Here is a 20,646-nt window from a genome sequence, read left to right on the forward strand (position 1 = left end):
ATTCGATCAAGTCCCGGTAACATTCCTCAACCGAATACAAGAGTTCCTCTAACACGTTATTTAACGAAATCGCTAATTTAGATACATATATGTATTTATTTGATAATAGGATTCCGTTAAGTGTCACGTTCAACAACTCGAGGATCTTCATTTTAGTCAACGCGTTCACGCCACAACTGTGAGTTCATACCCCTACATTTTCTGTATTTTTAATGTTTTCATGGGGGGAATACAAGCTAAACATAAATGTTTCCAAAACTTATGCAAATCTCATACTTTAACCCTTTTGTACTGTGTTGAGCATAAGGGGCGTTTTCACTAAAATTGCATAGTTTTCCGGACACGCTATTCACTATACATGCAAACTATAATCGGTATAGTTTGGGATTTTTCCTAAAACATAACAAGTACGGAAACTTTCACTACTAAACGTATACACTAATTCAGAAATAGTTTACAGTTTACATCACTACATTATCACGGTATTCATAACTGTAACATTCACTACATACGGTATACATACGGATTTTCACTACGATAAAACGCTACGACACTACATGTAAACTAGATTGTACGATACTGTGAGGCGCTACTTCACTACTGTACCCTTAGGTGTACAAGGATAAATCCTACCACTGTATAACCAGAGTCTCCTGGAGGGAGAGCATGAGATTTGTGAATAGATCTATTCGGGACTGACAATCCCACATCTGAACTACTAGCTACAGTTAGGCGGGCACGCCTGCGATGTACAAATGTCATTTCACTCGACACCTGAAGAACGTTGGAAAGGTCACTAGTCATATCAAGCATGGTTATACGACTCACAATATGTATAAATCACCTTTAGTTTACAATCTGACACTCTTCAATGGTTTTATTTATACTAAATAGAACTAAAACACACAACGTATACTAGCCAAGCCAGGGTTTTCAAACAGAACCAATTATGCTATGGCTTTACATACGAAATATTTATACTTCATGACTAGCTTTAGCTAGTCACATGAAGTAGTATTTTTGCATACCACTTCAGTTTTCAGTAACGAACATTCAGGGTTTTATACGAAATCGATAACGCTACATTTTCTTGGATGTATACAGATATTCATGGTTTATTACAGAACTGATAATACTACATTTTCACTAAAGAAAATATCGGATTTTCTTGGAACTATACAAACATTTTACGGACTCATAAACGATTTTCACTACAAACCACCGCTTATGAACTCACCAGCTTTATGTTGATATTCTTTCAAACTGCTTGTATTCTCAGGAAATCAGTAGACAGGTACTTGCTGGATTTTGAGGAACTGGAGCAATAAGAGTTTTATGTTTATACTATACAAAGCTATTTGATGTAATTCAAACGAAGTTTCAGACAAAGTTTCAAACTGATGTAAACATTTTATTTAAGTATTCACTGTAATGGTTATGTTGCTATGATTGATGTTATTCATTGGTTGTGATGCTATACATGACGTCCTCCGCCCGAGAACGTTTCCGCCATTCTGGTTTTCGGGTGTGACATCTTCTCCTCATTTTCTGGTAATAAAGCTTCACACTTGACTTATGATTTCCTAGATCTTCTTATGGCTATTTTGGGCTTTGAAGCTTGATCCTTGGAATTTGGAAGTCCCAAGTTGATACACCTTCAGATCTGGACCTTGAAGGGTCCTCATGGCATAAAGGTGCCATCTTTATGGCCATGAGAACCCCCATGCATGCTATTAACCCCCATTTTGACCTTTTAAGCTCAAATGCTTCATGCATGCACGTAAAGTTTATGACTTTACGTGTTATATCAGCCTTAGGAGCCCAGATCTACCTTTTGGTTAAGTTTTGCACATCAGAAATCGACTTATGAGCTTGATCATTCGTAGACTCGACGAGTCAGTTTTGGGACTCGGCGAGTCGTGGGTTGATTCTCCAAATCAGTTCGGGGTTCAAAGGAACCCAGTTGAGTTTTAGAAGGGATTTAGATGAGTCTAGAGGAGTGATTCAACGTATTAAGACATAGCCATGGCCTGGAAACCATGGGACTCAGCGAGTGGAAGAACACACTCGGCGAGTCCAAGGCAATCTCCCAACCCATGAAGATTGACTCGACGAGTTGTTCATACAACTCGGCGAGTCACAGTCTGGACATGTTCATATGATGAAGATAGACTCGACGAGTTGTTCATATAACTCGGCGAGTCGGTTAAAGCTTGTCCCGATGTCATGAATGAAGGAGAACTCGTCGAGTTCTTGCTAAACTCGGCGAGCATAATCGGGTTGAGGACAAATAAAGGACTAGGGGACTCGACATGTAACATCCAAAACTTTAAGCCAATTTAAAATTTTTCAACCATAAAACCAAATAGAGTTTTACAAAAATGTTTTCAAAATATTATTCATCAGAGTGTCCCAGAAGTATAATCACATGGATGAGGAGCGGTACGATCAAGCCATCGCCTTGCCACGATCTCCGGAAGTACCTGAAACAATAAACTGAAACTGTAAGCCCGAGGGCTTAGTGAGCTACCCCTAAAATACCAATACCACACCGATAATACCATATAAATAACAGATAATCAACAACATGCATACTGGGCCTTCGACTGACTGGACCGCCCAACCGAGCCTTCAGTCTATCCCGATCTATCCCGAGCCTTCGGTATGACTGGACCGCCATACGGTCCCACAGTCTACCAGGACCGCTCGTCGAGTATGTTGTCCTTCGGAACAAAGCAGGACCGCCTCAACCCAAACATCAACCAAAACCATGTGCACAAGACTAACATATGCTAGCATATACAGACATTAAATATAACTATCTCACAAATCATCAATCATAGCCATCTCTCCTAACCAGAACACCGACCTAACCAGGTCACTAACATATCAATCCTAACGGATCATAAGAGCATAACAACATACTGTTTATCTTGTTACCGATCTAACAGATCATAACCACATGTAGCATACTGTACCCAACATAACAACTAAAAGGGCCGGCCTTGGTGCCTTAGACCCCATTGATATAGTGAGGATAACTCACATTGCTAGTAGCTCAGAATGATACTGTCTACACCTCCCGATATAGCTCCAACCACCTCGCCTGTACCCATAAGTGGTCCACACAATAACTACTCAAATTACCAAAATGCCCTTAGGAGGTACAAGACATCCCACTGTCAATTCAAGTCTCTGGTCAATGGTCAACAGTCCATGTTGACTTGTTAGCTGAATATAACTTTCTCTGTTTCGAGCCCCTCCTGCTTCCAGAATTTCTCGACTCGACTCGACGAGTCTCTAGTAGACTCACCGAGTCGATACGCGACTCAGCTTGGAAGTCCAAATTGACTCGCCGAGTTATTTCCCAGACCTCGCCGAGTCCAAGCGGGACTAATTTGGACAAAACCCTACCCGAATCGTCGAGTCATCTTCCAGACTCGCCGAGTCCTTACGCATACTCACATGATCAAGCGATTCTGAACTACCCCTTTGATCCAAACAGTAGATCTAGGTCCCTAGAGTGCATTAGCAACGTAAAGTTGCTACCTTTACGTATTTGCATGACTCGAAATCCACATCTAAGTTTTGAATGGGACTTTACTCATAAACAAGGGTTCCTTCATGACCCTATTAAGAACTTTATGGACTTAGGATGCAAAAGAGGTTTAGATCTGAAGTTTCAACTTCAGATCTAGCTCCCATACCATAATCCCTTTATGAATAGCTAAAGAAAGCCCTAGTCTTCACATATGAAAGATTCTAGAAGAAAAGAGGTCAAGGTAACAGCTTGTTACCTCCAAAACGTGCCCAAGCTGAAGTAGACTCTGGATGCACACGAAATCCTTGATGCTAGCCTCTTGATCTACAAGTTTCATTCACAAAAATCACTTCTCAAAGCTCCAAAACACTCTCCGAGCTCACACTCATGGAAATTAGGGTTTCTAGCTCTTAAGGGGTGATAGAGGACAGTGGGAGGCGGTAATGGTCCAATATATAGGGTGCAAAAACCATGAAATTTAGGGTTTCCACTGCCAGGTCCTACTCGTCGAGTCCCCCATGCCGACTCGCCGAGTCACTTATTAAATGACGTGTCCTGACCCACTGCTACTCGACGAGTCACAGCGTCAACTCGTCGAGTAGACCTTAAAACATGAAATCATAATGGAAGAAAAAAAATAATGATACCTGACGGTTGGGATGTTACAATTCTCCCCCACTTAATTTAGACTTCATCGTTGAAGTCAGCTGTAGCGAATAACTCCGGGTAATGCTCCCGCATCTCAGCCTCCGACTCCCATGTCCAATCGGATCCCCTCCGATGCTCCCATTGTATCTTCACCAACGGAACCTCCTTGTTGTGCAGGACTTTCACTTTCCTTTCCAAAACGGAAACCGACCTCTCAATATAATTCAAGCGCTCATCAACCTGAATGTCATCCAGTGGCACTGCCTCCGGGTCCACAATGCACTTTCGCAATTGCGAAACGTGAAAGGTGTTATGAATCCGGCTGAGCTCATCCGGTAGTTCCAGCCTGTACGCCACTTTACCAATCCTTGCGATGACCCTGAACGGTCCAATATAGCGGGGACCCAATTTTGCCCTTTTTCTGAAACGAATCACGCCCTTCCAGGGTGAGACCTTCAAGAGTACCATATCATCAACCTGAAACTCCAAATCCGATCGACGTCTATCAGCATAACTCTTTTGTCGACTCTAGGCGGTCTGTAGTCGCTGTCTAATCCGCTGGATCTTTTCGGTAGTCTGCAAAACTACCTCCGTCCGACCCAACACTCTGTGCCCAACCTCACCCCAACAGATCGGGGTTCTACATTTCTGACCATACAACAGCTCAAAAGGCGGGGCGCCAATACTGGAATGATAGCTGTTGTTGTAAACAAACTCTGCAAGAGGTAGATGGGAATCCCAACTCCCTCCGAATTCAATAGCACACGCCCTCAACATATCCTCGAGGGTCTGAATGGTCCGCTCACTCTGTCCGTCGTTCTGAGGATGAAACGTTGTACTAAGGTGCAGGCGCGTACCCAGTTCCTCATGGAACTTCTGCCAGAAACGGGAGGTAAACCTGACATCCCGGTCAGAAACGATGGAGGCCGGAACCCCATGGCGAGAGACAATCTCGCGGACGTACATGTCGGCCAATTTCTCAGCCGACGAACTCTCCCGAATAGCCATGAAATGGGCACTCTTGGTCAATCAATCCACGATGACCCATATAGATCGAAACCCTTCGCCGTCCTCGGCAGCTTCGTAATGAAGTCCATCGTGAACTGCTCCCATTTCCACATGGGAATCTCTAGAGGCTGCAGCTTACCATGCGGCCTCTGATTCTCGGCCTTGACCATCCTACAGGTCAAGCACCTCTCGACATACCATGCGATTTCTCGCTTCATACATGGCCACCAGTAAGTCAAACTCAGATCGCGGTACATCTTGGTGGCCCCTGGGTGTATGGAAAAATGAGACTTATGAGCCTCCTCCATCAATGTCATCCTGACCCCACCAAATATCGGAACCCAAAACCGACCGTATCGGGTCAATAATCCACGACTATCCTGAACAAACCGGGCGCTCTCGCCCTTGACCTTTTCTAACTTCCAGTTCTCTGGCCGCATGCCCTCATCCTGGGCATCTCTAATAAAACTCACAAGCAGGGAATCCACCGCTATCCTCATGCACCTTGCAGGGGAAGAAGACCCAGCTGACTTGTGGCTCAAAGCATCCACAACCACATTCGCTTTACCGGGGTGGTAAAGGATCTCGCAGTCGTAGTCCTTGACTACATCCAGCCACCTGCGCTGCCTCATATTCAGGTTCGGCTGATCCATGATGTGTCTCAAACTCTTGTGATCCGTGTATATGGTACAACGGACTCCATAACGGTAATGCCTCCAAATCTTGAGAGCGAATACCACCACTCCCAACTCCAGATCGTGCGTAGGGTATCTCGTCTCGTGCGGCTTACGCTGCCGCGATGCATAGGCTATCACTCGTCCTCTCTGCATGAGGACTGCCCCTAAACCTGTGACGGATGGATCACAGAATACCACAAAATCCTCAACTCCCTCGGGGAGTGTCAACACTGGCGCCTCGCATAAACACTGTCGGAGGATCTCAAAGGCCCTCTGCTGCTCAGGGCCCCACCGGAAGTCCACCCCTTTCCTCGTTAGACGAGTGAGGGGTACTGCAATCTTGGAGAAATATCGAATGAATCTCCGGTAGTACCCTGCTAATCCCAAGAAGCTCCTGATATCTGAGGGAGATTTCGGAATCTCCCACTGCATAACCGCCTCAACTTTGGCCGGATCGACCAAAATCCCCTCCTGGTTAATAAGGTGCCCAAGGAACTAGACCTCTCGCAACCAAAACTCACACTTCGAGAACTTGGCATAAAGTCGTTCTCGCCTCAAAACTCCCAATAGCTCCCTAAGGTGCTCCTCGTGCTGCTCTCGGGTCTTGGAATACACCAAGATATCATCTATGAATACAATGACCGAGCGATCAAGCATCGGTCTGCAGACCCGATTCATTAGGTCCATGAATACTGTCGGCGCGTTGGTGAGCCCAAACGGCATCACCACGAACTCGTAATGACCATAACGAGTCTGAAATGCGGTCTTCTCCACCTCTTCCTCTCTCACCCTGACCTGGTGATATCCGGATCTCAAATCGATGTTGGAAAACCAATATACACCCTGCAACTGATCAAAAAGATCATCTATCCTCGGGAGTGGATAACGGTTTTTCACCGTTAACTTGTTCAACTCCCTATAATCAATGCACATCCGGTGCGAACCGTCCTTCTTCCTGACAAAAAGGATCGGTGCTCCCCATGGAGAACTACTCGGACGAATAAACTGCTTACCCAACAGCTCCTGCAACTGAGATGACAACTCCTGCATCTCTGGCGGTGCCAAACGGTACGGCGCCTTAGCGATAGGGGCCGCACCCGACACTAGATCCATCCTGAACTCTACCTACCTTTCCGGAGGCACTCCAGGTAACTCCTCCGGAAACACGTCAGCAAACTCTCTAACCACCAGGACCTCTAAAACTGACGTCTAATCCCTGACCCGTGTATCCACCACATACGCTAAATAACCGGCACACCCGTGCTGAATATACTGCCGAGCCCTGGTTGCCGAACAAAACCCTGATCCTACTCTGGTGCCCTCACCATATACCACCAGTTCTCCCCCACTTGGGGTACGAACTACTACTCGCTGCCCCTTACAATCGATCATGGTGCCAAATCGACTGAGCCAATCCATCCCCACGATCACACATACTTCCCCCATGGGAATAGGAATCAAATCTATCAGGAAGGATACCCCGAAAATCTCCAACTCACACCCCCGGTAGACTGAAGAAGCAAAAATCTCGTGTTCGTTGGCGATAGAAACTCGCAACGGACACTCAAGTTCATCTACCGGCACACTGAACCCCCTACTGAAAGTCTGAGATACAAACGACCGACTCGCCGCCGAGTCGAATAAAACCAATGCAGGCAAAAAGTTTACTAAGAACGTACCTAAACATAGGTACAACAGATAAGCATAACACAAATACGATAACTGAAATAGAGAATAGAAACATACCAGCAACCACATCCGGTGCTGCCTTGGCCTCCTCGGCCGTGATCTGGAAGGCACGCCCCTGAACCTTCGGAGGCTCCGTCTTGACTGGCCTCCCATCCGCAATCCTCAACGTAGCTGGTGCGCGAATCTGCGCCGGCTTGGCAGCGAGCTGCGGATAGTTGGTCTTCACATGACCAACCTGATGACAGTGATAACATATCCTCAAATCTGCCGGAGGGGCGGACTGGCGACAGTCTCTGGAATAGTGCCGCTCCTTGCCACATTTGTGGCAACAACCACCTGCTCGACAAACTCCAGAATGACCCCTACCACACTTTCCACGAGTGCGGCTCTGCTGACCTCTGGTCCTAGTATCAGCGGTCTTAGACCGCTTAGGTGCCGGCTAAGACTGAGTTGGAACCTAACGCTGCTCCTCCAACTGCGGCTCTATCTCCAACTCACGCCGCCTCGCGGCTTCCTGAAGATCCAGAAGAGTATCGCAACGTTGCGTAGAAACAAACTGACGGATATCTGTCTTAGGCATACTCAGATAACGGGTCATCTGAGACTGCTCGGAAGCAAACTCCGGGCAAAACATAGCCCTCTCCGTGAACATGCGGGTGATCTCCATCACCGACTCTCCATCCTGCCTCAATGTCAAAAACTCATGAGCAAGCCGCTCCCGCTCCACACGTGGAACGTAGCGGGTGCGGAACATATCCATGAACTGCTCCCAAGTAATAGCAACTCTCTAATCATCGGTGTACGACCCAATCGTCAGTCTCCACCAGTCCTTGGCCCCAAGCCTCAACAGGTTCAGGGCACACCTGACCTTCTGGTCAGTAGGACAAGAGCACGTGAAGAAACAACCCTCCACGTCAGATAACCACCTCATAGCCCTGATCGCATCCTGTGTACCATCAAACATCGGGGGCTTCGTGTTATCGAAGTCCCGGTACTGGAAAGCCCGGCTGGCTCCTCCTCCACCCCCTGCCGCTGTTACAGCCGACGTGGCTGCAGCGGCAACCGTCTTTGCTAAGGCTGCGTAACGCTTATCAAAGTACTCGACCATAGCGGTCTTGATCGACCGGAACATCTCTGGTAGTTGCGCTCGAAACGCAGCAGCAATCTCATCATGCAGGATCTCCCGAATCCTGTCATCCAACTCTTCTGTCCCTATCTGCACCACGGGCTCAGGTGCTATAGACACATCCGGGCCTCCGCCCCCTGATCCTGATCCTGATTCTGATCCGGTCGTAAAGCGTCTCGTCATCACCATGCTGAAAATATGCCCAAGACGTCAGATAAACAACATAAAATAGGGAGACCAATTCCCACAAACACTAGGGATTGTGACTTCCTTGCTACGCGTATGGGTCCTGTGCTTCCAGTAGTACGAGCCCATACTACCTTCCACACCTACCCATATTTGTCTCAAGTATCACCACAACGCCCTAACAATAGACATCAGTATAGCAAGCGCTCAACCCTCACTCCTAGAGGAATGTGAAACTATCTCACAACTGGCCTCACGGCTTCTCTCGACCCATCCATCCATGAAACTTCCACCAACCATGCAGCATTAGTGTATGCTAGCCACACATAACGCTGGACCCGATAGACTTTCGAATATCCAATCCTACCCTAAGGTCGAATCAAACATTCTCAGGCTATAAGATCTTGATTATGCACAACCCTGATGCTTACACTAAACAGCTACAGTAATGATGTCAATTCCATATAAAAGAAACCCTAGGCTAGTAGGCATCATATAATCAGGCAAGTCTATCATGCAATTCCTGAAGATCCCTAGCCTAACACTAGCATGCTGTTCTAACAGATCATAATATCAAATAACTGTATGGTATTTTGGGGTCTACTTACTGGCTCCGGCTGATCGTACACTCTGCATCCTCCATCCCTTATTTTGAAAACCACTTTTGAATTTATTCTAAAAATTTCCTTGATTTGAGACTGGATTCACACTAGTGTTCCTCCAATTCACTCAAACCAAGGCTCTGATACCAACTTGTAACATCCAAAATTTTAAGCCAAATTTAAACTTTTTCAACCATAAAACCAAATAGAGTTTTACAAAAATGTTTTCAAAATATTATTCATCAGAGTGTCCCAGAAGTATAATCACATGGATGAGGAGCGGTACGATCAAGCCATCGCCTTGCCACGATCTCCGGAAGTACCTGAAACAATACACTGAAACTGTAAGCCCGAGGGCTTAGTGAGCTATCCCCAAAATACCAATACCACAACGATAATACCATATCAATTACAGATAATCAACAACATGTATACTGGGCCTTCGGCCTGACTTGACCTCCCAACCGGGCCTTCAGTCTATCTGGATCTATCCCGAGCCTTCGGTATGACCGGACCGCCATACGGGCCCACAGTCTACTTGGACCGCTCGTAGGGTATGTTGGTCTTCAGCACAAAGCAGGACCGCCTCAACGCAAACATCAAGCAATACCATGTGCACAAGACTAACATATGCTAGCATATACAGACATCAAATATAACTATATCACAAATCATCGATCATAGCAATCTCTCCTAACCAGAGCACCGATCTAACCAGGTCACTAACATATCAATCCTAACGGATCATAAGAGCATAACAACATACTGTCTATCCTGTTACCGATCTAACAGATCATAACCACATGTAGCATACTGTAACCAAGATAACAACTAAAAGGGCCAGCCTTGGTGCCTTAGACCCCATTGATATAGTGAGGATAACTCACCTTGCTAGTAGCTCGGAATGATACTGTCCACACCTCCCGATATAGCTCCAACCACCTCGCCTGTACCCATAAGTGGTCCACACAATAATTACTCAAATTACCAAAATTCCCTTAGGAGGTACAAGACATCCCACAGTCAAGTCAAGTCTCTGGTCAATGGTCAACAGCCCATGTTGACCTGTTTGCTGAATATAACTTTCTCTGTTTCGATCCCCTCATGCTTCCAGAATTTCTCGACTCGACTCGCCGAGTCTCTAACAGACTCGCCGAGTCGATACGCGACTCAGCTTGGAAGTCCAAACTGACTCGCCGAGTCATTTCCCAGACCTCGCCGAGTCCAAGCGGGACTAATTTGGACAAAACCCTACCCGACTCGCTGACTCATCTTCCATATTCGCCGAAACCATACGCATACTCTCATGATCAAGCAATTCTGAACTACCCCTTTGATCCAAACAGTAGATCTAGGTCCCTAAAGTGCATTAGCAACGTAAAGTTGCTACCTTTACGTATTTGCATGACTCAAAATCCACATCTAAGCTTTGAATGGGACTTTACTCATAAACAAGGGTTCCTTCATGACCCTATTAAGAACTTTATGGACTTAGGACGCAAAAGAGGTTCAGATCTGAAGTTTCAACTTCAGATCTAGCTCCCATACCATAATCCCTTTATGAATAGCTAAAGAAAGCCCTAGTCTTCACATATGAAAGATTCTAGAAGAAAATAGGTCAAGGTAACAGCTTGTTACCTCCAAAACGTGCCCAAGCTGAAGTGGACTCTGGATGCACACGAAATCCTTGATGCTAGCCTCTTGATCTACAAGTTTCATTCACAAAAATCACTTCTCAAAGCTCCAAAACACTCTCCAAGCTCACACTCATGGAAATTAGGGTTTCTAGCTCTCAAGGGGTGATAGAGGACAGTGGGAGGCGCTAATGGTCCAATATATAGGGTGCAAAAACCCTAAAATTTAGGGTTTCCACTGCCAGCTCCTACTCGTCGAGTCCCCCATGCCAACTCGCCGAGTCAGTCATTAAGTGACGTGTCCTGACCCGCTCCTAGTCGACGAGTCACAGCGTCAACTCGTCGAGTAGACCTTAAAACATGAAATCATAATGGAAGAAAAAAAACGATACCTGATGGTTGGGATGTTACACGACGAGTTGGCGGGCCAACTCGGTGAGTCAGGTCAACAAGAAGTTGACTTTGACCACGATGTTGACTCTAACCAGGGGTAAAAGGGTCATTTTACACTGATACTAGTTATCAGTGTTTGACTAAGTGTCATTGTGGAAATTATAGTCGGGGAGTCGCCGGAGCAGCAGTCAGACATTTCCCGCCCAGTATTTCAGCAGTCAGCTACGCAAGGTGAGTTTTCCTTCCAGTAGGAACGGGTCTACGGCCACAATGCCGGCCCGTTTAAGTTGTAGAGTATGCTGGGGTGAGCCCGATTCTGGGGTTAGCCAGATGCAGTTTATAGGTTCCGGACCTCGGTCCGATGTCGGGGCGGTCCCGAGAAGTAATTATGTATGCCTGATGTCTTTGTGATTCATGCATGTTTATGTGTTATGTGTTATGTGTTCCGGGGTAAGCCCGATGTCGGGGAAAGCCCGATGTATGTTAATTATTATGCCATGAGTTATATGTTCCGAGGCAAGCCCAATGTATGCTAGTTTATATGTTATGATTATGTGTTCCGGGCTTCGGTCCGATGCCGGGGCAAGCCCGATGCCCGATGCGGTCGGATGCCTGGGTGAGCCCGATGCTGGACAGGAGTTCGACGTCGGGTAAGCCGATGTCGGGATTCGTTCCGATGCAGTTGGGAGTAGTCCAGGATGTTGACTCTAACCAGGGGTAAAAGGGTCATTTTACCCTGATAATAGTTATCAGTGTTTGACTAAGTGTCATTGTGGAAATTATAGCCGGGGAGTCGCCGGAGTAGCAGTCAGACATTTCCCGCTCAGTATTTCAGCAGTCAGCTACGCAAGGTGAGTTTTCCTTCTAGTAGGAACGGGTCTACGGCCACAATACCGACCCGTTTAAGTTGTAGAGTATGTCGGTGTAAGCCCGATTCCGGGGTTAGCCAGATGGCAGTTTATAGGTTCCAGACCTCGGTCCGATGTCGGGGCGGTCCCGAGAAATAATTATGTATGCCTGATGTCTTTGTGATTCATGCATGTTTATGTGTTATGTGTTCCGGGGTAAGCCCGATGCCGGGGAAAGCCCGATGTATTTTAATTATTATGCCATGAGTTATATGTTCCGGGGCAAGCCCGATGTATGCTAGTTTATATGTTATGATTATGTGTTCCGGGCTTCGGTCCGATGTCGGGGCAATCCCGATGCAGATTATATGTTTATGATATGTTATAATGTGTATGTGCCGGCGATGTGTCGGGGTAAGCCCGCTGCCGGGATTCGTTCCGATGCAGTTGGGAGTAGTCCCAGAGTTATGTTATTGCTATACGTGCTTTGTATGGTATGTGGTAGTTTGGGGGAGCTCACTAAGCTTCGTGCTTACAGTTTCAGTTTTGGTTTCAGGTACTTTAGCTAGCAAGGGAAAGGGCTCGGGATGATAGCATGGCACACACCCTGCACGCAGGTAGGAATTATAGTAAAACCATAGACACAAGCTTGTAAGCCTTTAATGCATTCAAGCTTATAAACCTTATTTGGATTGGTCTTTCTACCAATGTGGGAATCATTCCCACATTCCTCTCTTTTTGCTAAACTTATTTTCAAATACCCATCTTTGAGTATCGATATCTCATTCACATATACTCTATTTTGGACATATAATTTATCGTTGCGAAGTCCTCGTGGAGGAGAACACAAACCCACTTAAGGTTAGTTATATATACAACATATGTATATATTTATATATGTATTTATACTAAATTTTCCAACACTAGCAAGAACAAACCAATATAAACTTTTTTTAGTTGCAATTAATCTGAAATACAATTTTCATTGTATGTTCAAAACCATATTCTTACAACTTTATGAATTTGTTACAATTTTATAATACAAGAATTGAACAGGAAACAAACAAATAAATAGGTAGACTCAAACGCTAAAACGTTTGACGACATTCAAACACAACATGATGGTATCCTTAGTTACCCTTTTTGAATCTTTTCATAATTCATAAAGCAAACATGCGTATCCAACAAAAGTAAATCAGTTTCTTGATGAAAGCTCGTAGTTGTGTATAGTTCCAAATCAAACAGGAACTGTTCGGTTAGATGTAGTCTGCTGAACCTCGTCATCTTCCTCATTCTCACCAGAGAGTTCTTCGAGCGATTTCCCATTTGGTTCAGGGACTAAAAACGTGAACAACATCCCTAAGAAGTTGATCACACCAAGAACGATAAGTGAGTTCTTGATTCCAATACCTGGTGGGTAACCGGCATCGGTCTTCTTAGGGTCGGAGCTCTGAGAAGCATACAAAAATCCATAAGCACCAACAATGGCCCCAGCTTTGCCGGCAGCTGCAGAGATACCGTGGCAAGTGGACCTGAGCCTAGCAGGAAAGATTTCGGCAGGAACGACAAAAGTGGTGGCATTAGGACCAAAGTTAGCAAAGAAAAACGTCAATGAGTACATGATGATGAAGCCGATACGGTTGTCATGTAAGGTCCAATGGTGGTAAGGAATGGCGAGAGCAAACATGAAAACTGTCATAAAGAAGAATCCCATGAGTTGGATTGCGAAACGACCGATGATATCGATAAATGCAACTGTGAACCAGTATCCGGGAACAGTACTGCAAAGTGCAATAAGAGTTTGAGCTCTAGCCACCCTGAAAACCTCTCCTATGGCGTTCATTTTTGCCGCCGGAGGGATCCATCCGATGGCAGTGAAGACGTCTTTTTGGAAGAGATTTTGTGAGTAGAAAGCGATGTCAAGTAAGAACCAAGTACTGGTGGTTCCGAGCAAGTGGAGTCCATGGCGACGGAGGAATGCTTTTGAAAATAATCCAAATGAGTTTCTTTTATCCTGTGTAATTGTCTCTACCTTCTGTTCTTCGGCTTCAATGTCAACTTGCAAAACTCGAGCCATATCTGATGCTGCTTGTTTAGCGTTTTTTGCAACCAGAGCGGTGTAACGTGCAGTTTCGGGCATCTTCATACGCCAGTAATAAGTCATCGCTGCCGGAATAGCACCAAACATGAGTATGATACGCCAGACGTAGTCGGCTTGTACCGGAGTTGACAATAAAGCGTTCGTCGCATACGAAGGAGCACTAAATGCATGGTCAAAAGCAGCCGACACGACTAACGCAACAATCCCACTGGCCAAAATCCCAAACCCTTGCATGGCAAAAACGGCAGCGATAAAGGCACCACGTGTCTTTTTGTTAGCGTATTCTGACATAATTGTAGCAGAGAGAGGATAATCACCACCGATCCCAAACCCAAGCCAGAACCTAAAGAAACAAAGGACAGCCATCACAGATCTCCGTTCCCTCCCAAACGAGAGCCCCGAAGCGAGGGAGCATATAACCATCACAGCCAAAGTCATACCGTAGACTTTTTTCCGGCCCATTTTGTCACCAAGCCACCCGAAGAAGAGTTGACCGGCTAAGGTTCCAACAAGAGCAACGGCTGTGACCGAAGAGTTCACACCAGGGGGTAGAGTTCCGGGCTTCAGTGCACCCTCTCTGTGGTAGTAGATACGGCCAAGCAGTTTGGTGACCAGGGAAATTGCAAAGAGATCGTATGCATCTGTGAAGAAACCCATTCCGGCGATCACAATTGCCGTAAAATGGTATAACTGGGTCTTCGCGGTATCAAGTGCATTGAGCACTTGCAGTTGCTCGCGAGGCATGGCTACTCTTTTCTTCCAAAACTACACCTGCGCGTAAGTTTATAAAAAGAAAAATGTTAATATAGAAAATGATCAAATTTATATGGTATCATACTATACAATAAATGAGGTGTTTTTTCTTTTATCATATGCATTTAAATCTTTTATATATTATACAATAAATAAGGTATTTTCCTTTTATCAAATGCATTTGAATCTTTCACCACTTCTCAATTTCAACGATAATATAATTAATTTATTAATATAAAATATGTTATTAAATATAAAATAATATCTTAGACTTTTTAAATAATTATTGTAATATTTATTTTTTAATTTAAGTATTACGTTTAATCCAAAACATATATAAATCAAAATATAAAAAAAATTCAAATTATGTTTTCAAAATAGTTTAAAAAAATTTAATATTTTAAATATAGAATGACAAGTCAAATTAAATAAAAATATATCAAAATACTATTTTTGATTATAACTCAAACTTTTTCCAAATAAATGCTTTATTTTTAATTAAAAGAAAATTTAAATTACAATTAACTTATAAATAATGGTTCATACATCAGTTAAAAATCATGTTGAACATTAAAAAAAAATCAATAGGTAAGTAATTTTCAAATTAATCAATGATAACGCTTAAATTGTAATAAATAGAAAACCATGTTATTTAAAAGCAATCCCTTGATAGATTCTATTAAATGATATAATTAAGGTAGATGTATGGTTCTAAATAAATAAAAGTTTATATATTAACTTAGCGTAATTGTTATCATTTTATAAATAATGTCCTTTATATATATATATATATATATATATATATATATATATATATATATATATATATATATATATATATATATATATATATATATATATATATATAAAGGACATTATTTATAAAATGATAACAATTACGCTAAGTTAATATATAAACTTAGAGTATGGTAAAATGCACGAATAGAAACTTAGTAAAATTAAATAATTATTTAATTGTATAACGATAGATATTAAATGATTTTCATAAGTGTATGTATATTAAATTATATCCATAATTATAAATTTTTTATGGAAACTAATTAAATTCGTCATTAATGTCAACAATAACATTCTTTCAGAATGAATTCGCATCAAGGTTTTTATGTATTAGTTGGTATTTTGTTTATGGATCCACTCACTTAAAATACAACAAAGTTGCATGGAATATGAAGAACGAGAGTGTATTCTACTATAATACACTCTCATTCTGTTAAAATATACTCTCATTCTTTAGAATAAACTTTCATTCTCTATGTTTTAGGCAAGTTTGTTGTATTTTGAGTGAGTGGGTCATGAAATAAAATATGAACCCATACATAAAAAACTATGTGCGAATTTATTCTGAAAGAATATTATGGCTGAAATTAAAAACGAATTTAATTAATTTCCATAAAAAAGGAATTATAAATATAGATATCACTTAATTTACATATAATTATGGATATCATTTAATATCTATCTTTATTTAATTAAATAATAATTTAATTTTTAGTAATTTTTATTGATGCATTTTAACACACAATATATGTGAGAAAGATTTAAACGATATATATATATATATATATATATATATATATATATATATATATATATATATATATATATATATATATATATATATTAACTACAGAGTTTATTCATGTGGTGTAAATATTCATCTAATTGGATAATAGAAATAATTGAGTTTATTCTCTGACGTGGATATTCATCTAATCGGATAATATAAATAATTGTAATAACTATAATTTATTTATAGTCTTTCTAATAGAAATATGTAAGGTGAATTTAATATTTGCATATTGACGTTAAAAAAAATCTTATAAAATTCTCATTGAACTATTAAATGATATAATTAAAATACTTGCCGGTTTGTCAAGAATGGTGACCTAATTGATTGGCCAACGGCTTTGGGTACTCTTCGGTTTGGTTGTTATCTAAAAGTCATGCATGCATTTAGAAAACACACAAGTGATTGAAGTGTGTTGAAATAACTTAATGAGATCTTACTCTATGAATTTTCCGGGTGATCACTAATTAAGTATATGAAAGATAAAAAGCTTCATCTTGGACAATTTAACTTTGTACCATATATTAAGAAAATAAGAAGCAACGGGATTTAAAAATTAAAGAAAATAGAAGAACTTTTGTTAAATGTTTAGGAGAGAGCATAATACTAGTTTATATGTATATATACCTTGTGAAGAGGGTTGCCACTTGCTCTGCAATGATGTTTTACGGAGAGAATGAATTGGACGAAAGAAAAGGAGATGAGAAGAGGATGTATTGAAGTCATGGTGTATTTAAAGATGAACGACACAGAATCAATGGAAGCATATAAGCATATGCTCTCAATCGCTAGCTCAGGTCAGCGCTTGCACATCGGTTATCTAATTATCTAATCACCTATCTGGTCAACGCCTCCAGCTTGCTAAATTTCTTCAGTAAAATATTAGGTTATACAACACTTGTTCCCGATCTAATAAACATGATGTAATAGGATTTGGCTATGTTTAATTTCCATTCATGGCTCCATAGTTTTTTCAAAACCGATTCTACCTTTGGTCCATTGCAGGTTAAAACCTGAACTAAATGATTCTACTATTTTTTTTATTATTTTTATTTTTTTTGTAATTTTTAATTTCAAATTTGAAATAGTTTTATCTTTTAACTGATTGGAAATCTCTATGAGGGATATATATGACACAATTTCTAGGAATATGGCCTTACAAAATAGGTCATTTTAATTTGTAAATATGTGAAAACAACGTAAGTATATATTTGCTTAGGGTAAAGGGACTTAATTAGATCCCTCCGACCGCTTCTAATCTCAATTCCACCCTCCAATCCTTCCCAACATACTCAATTTTTTTAAATAGACATTTAGTATGTTAAAAATAAAAAATAAATTACATTAAACATAACATTTATTTAAAAAAATAGCATACCACCTTAAACCGTAAAATAATAATTTAAAATTTTAAACGGCAATTAAAAAACCTATTTATCTAGAGCTATGTAGACAATGTCAATACGCAGAAAAAAGACAATTAACGGCAACAAAAGTTGCCGGTAAAGATTAACTAAGTCGCTGGTAAAGGTAATAGCGGCGACATGTCGCCGGTAATAAGTCGCCGCTACTGCTCTGTCACTATTGATCAAAATGTCGCCGGTAAAGAGAGTTGTCGCCACAAATGTTTCTGTCGCCGGTAATAATATTTTTCATTTTTTAATTTTTTTTAATCAGTATAGAAAACCGATACATTACGACATTAAATACAGAAAAAAAAATAACAACATCCGATTAGATATCAAATACTGTTATAATAAATTTCATAGCAAAATAAACAGCCAAAGTTTTACAATTCTAACAAGTACCAAAGTGTGACGACAAGTCTAACATACAACACACAAATTAATTATTCGACAAACCACCATCTCCGTTCCGGTCGTTTCCTCCTTGATTATTCCCCGATTGAAAAAATGCATAAAGCTCCTCCCTACATGCCGGGTCGTTGAGCATTACCCGAAGATTTTCCAACTCCATAATAAATAACAACATATATAAATTTATAAGTTAAATTATCAAACATAAACAAAAACTACCAAAATACATTCCTATTTCTTGCACCTAAATACAAGATATACCAAAAGTACATTGCTATTTCTTGCATTTGGGACAAAAACACAATTACCAAATCAACATGCATTTTATGATGTCAAAGTACGTTGCTATTTTTTAACTAGAGACATAAAACCAAAGTACATTGTTATTTATTGCATTTGGGACAAAAGCCTTGTTGGGAATAAATCTGAGATGACGAATGTGAAATATCAAGAACATTCAAGAATCAATCACCATAATATGCAAGTAATCTGATAAAGGTTTTTGTGTACATTGATTATGATATGAACATATAGAGCAAAACCTAATCTGGTAAAAAGCTCTTTATTCCAAATCTAACCTAATGATTATTTATAGGGAACAATAAAGATATACCATAAATATAAATCTAATGCCTTAATATAAACCAATGCCTTAGAAGAGCTCGATTAAGAACTTGTACTGTAAAGGCACCGTAGGGAATCATAAAATGATTAACCCTAAAAAGGCTTCCATAAATAACCAAACATGCCAAATCAGTTTCAATATCTCAAATACTCAACAATTTCCCCCTAGATGTTGAAACTGATGAAGATCACGATTTTCGATCTTCTTGGCATTTCTCCCCCTAAATTGTAAGACTCATCAGCACATGGGGTCTTCAAAGCGAGAGAAACAAATATCGTCTTCCAAATAAGAACTCCCCCTTTGAATAATCATCACTCCCCATTGAATCTTCAACAAATACCATGGAGAGAATCCGGAAAGTTAAGAAGAATCACCAACAATCTTCAAAACCCATCAGATTTGATGAAATAAATCCCTTTAAAATATACCCAATACTCAAAAATTAAAACCGGAAAAATAACAAAATTTAGTTTTGTATTTTCCGATATTTAAATTTAGAAAAAAGAATAGAATAAGAAGCAATTATTTAGAAGGGAGTAAAAAGAATAAGACCAAAGAAAAGGATAAGAAGTGAAAGTATTTTGGTAAGAAGGGGTAAAAATGGTAAAAATCCATTAATTTTTGAAGAATAAAGAAATTGGGTAGAATTTGTCAAGTTCTAAAAACTCTGATGATAAAACCCATCGATTTGTAAAGGATTTAGAAATAGGGTTTAATATTGCCAAGCTATGTAACCTTTGAGGACTGAATTCGAAAATTGAATCATCTTTAATCAATCGGATTGGCGACGCTCTCATTGACTTAAAAAGACCAAACAATTACGAATTAAATTCGTTCGTTCAAATCAACAATTCCGAAATCGATTTTTTAATCATTCTTGCTGAAGTGGCTCCGATTACTGTTGGTTACACGATCCCCGACGGGACTCTTGCCTACTTCTATGAGCAAGATCAGATGCAACAGGTTTCCGTTCACTCTCTCACCGCCGGCAAAAAGGTCGTTCTCTTTGGCGTCCCCGGCGCCTTCACTCCAACTTGCAGTATGAAGCATGTCCCTGGCTTCATTGAGAAATCCAACGAGCTTAAATCAAAAGCGTAGAGGAGCTTCTATTGATCAGCGTAAACGATCCTTTTATGATGAAGGCATGGAAGAAGTCATACCCAGAGACAAAGAACGTGAAGTTTCTTTCTGATGGAGCTGTGGAATACACTTACGCACTTGGGTTGGAGCTTGACCTTTCAGAGAAAGGGCTTGGGGTTCGTTCACGAAGGTTTGCGTTGTTCCGAGCCTAGAACTGCAAATCGATTGCAACCTCCGAATCTAGAACTGCGAACGCCTCAACTCCGATCGACAAAACAACGAACCTATAACCGCGAATGTGTTGTAGTATGAAACCAAATCCATCCGAAT

The 20,646-nt window shown here is 41.3% G+C and overlaps 2 pseudogenes across 1 annotated transcript; one reads left to right on the forward strand and one right to left on the reverse strand.

The window, feature by feature from the left end:
• Nucleotides 1-13,315: 13,315 nt before the first annotated feature.
• LOC145167578 (low affinity inorganic phosphate transporter 1 pseudogene) lies at nucleotides 13,316-17,554 on the reverse strand (annotated as a pseudogene). Its single transcript, XR_013741250.1, has 2 exons — nucleotides 17,422-17,554; nucleotides 13,316-15,224 (listed from the first exon to the last, which is right to left on the reverse strand). The product of XR_013741250.1 is annotated as a low affinity inorganic phosphate transporter 1 pseudogene (transcript).
• On the forward strand, nucleotides 17,471-20,334 carry LOC145164885 (peroxiredoxin-2 pseudogene; annotated as a pseudogene).
• Nucleotides 20,335-20,646: the final 312 nt, after the last annotated feature.

The sequence above is a fragment of the Lactuca virosa genome, chromosome 3 (genome assembly GCF_052849685.1).
Source record: "Lactuca virosa cultivar CGN04683 chromosome 3, Lactuca_virosa_CGN04683_v6, whole genome shotgun sequence".
Classification (NCBI taxonomy): Eukaryota; Viridiplantae; Streptophyta; class Magnoliopsida; order Asterales; family Asteraceae; genus Lactuca; species Lactuca virosa.